Raw genomic sequence first — 1,477 nt, 5'->3', positions numbered from 1 at the left:
CTGTCGTAATACCGAAACAAATTTTGTGACTTTTCTGTGAAACGTCTCTCCGACAGTGGAAAATCGAATGGAGTCGTGGTATAAGCTGTCACATGCTACACATTGTCAGATGCTACACATTGTCAGATGCTTGTCATATCATTCGTTCATCACATGTGCGTTAGTTAATCATAACGCTGTTATCATCTCAAAGTTGCCGCACTGTAACCAGGACTGCTTCATGTAATCACGTTCATTCATTGCAAGTTAATTAGAGTTGTGCGCTCCCGAAACTACGGTTCAGTAGTTTTCGTACTCTACGTAAATGATGCAGTAAATGATAGGATTACCGGCAGTATTGGTAGAACTGGTAAGGAAAGGAACATGAATGAATGTATAAAAGAGAAAATGGGAGCCAACGACTTGTCTTTGGTTTTTCGTTTCTTTGGATGTTTGTTTTGCACATAATTAGAGCTGCACATTGTTCAGTATATAAATTGCATTTTATAAGCTATAAAAACCAGTTGATCGCGTCACTTCTACGCTTTTATGTAACCAAAGCAATTACTTTTGATGCAAGTACGGTTTACATGCACAAACATTATAAAGTATGCAACTAATGTTGTAATTTCGTGCTCAATAGAATGCTCTTCATCATGATCGTAAGACAAGAGTTTCCTGTTATTACTGACAAATGTGAAAGTCGTTTATGAGTAACAGAAATATGCTTTGTATATCTTCGACGAAGTGTTGAAGTGATTTTTGCAATTTCTTTACCCTTTTGTTGAGGAAATTGTGTTTTCTAGCGCTATATGATAAATCTGTATAGTTTTCTTCGTTTTAACAACAGGTTTCCTCTGTTTAAAGTCAGAGATCAACAGTTTTCAAATAAAACATTAAGTAAACATTGAAAATTTCAGTTTTGGTACAGATACTGCTGAACAAGGAAATAACTATGTGGAACAAAAAATGTCCCGTAGGTTACTGGCCCTCATTTTGTACACGGTTCTCTGATTCCAGTTCTTGTGGCAATCAAGTAGGACACTATGAAATAAGCAAACGAAGCCATCGAAATACGGTAACGCCCGATAGGTATGCAACACATTCAACATACAGGTAACGTGAGTACGACCGTGACTGAACAAAGCCTCTAGGCAAATTACACTTGTCTACAATTACTTATTGTAGTCTACGGTAACGTCAGGTAGTTTTATAACTCTAGATCGTCACATAGATGACAAAATGGTAGATATCGAAATACACAACAGAGGAATAGAGAAACAATTAAAATCGCTCAAAAGAGGAAAGGTCGCTGGACCTGATGGGATACCAGTTCGGTTTTACACAGAGTACGCGAAGGAACTTGACCCCCTTCTTGCAGGCCTCTAGAAGAGCGTAGCGTTCCAAAGGATTGGAAAAGGGCACAGGTCATCCCCGTTTTCAAGAAGGGACGTCGAACAGATGTGCCGAACTATAAACCTATCTCTCTAACGTCGAT

Source organism: Schistocerca piceifrons, chromosome 5 (assembly GCF_021461385.2).
Source record: "Schistocerca piceifrons isolate TAMUIC-IGC-003096 chromosome 5, iqSchPice1.1, whole genome shotgun sequence".
NCBI classification, from domain to species: domain Eukaryota; kingdom Metazoa; phylum Arthropoda; class Insecta; order Orthoptera; family Acrididae; genus Schistocerca; species Schistocerca piceifrons.
Note: the sequence above shows the minus strand (reverse complement) of the source record.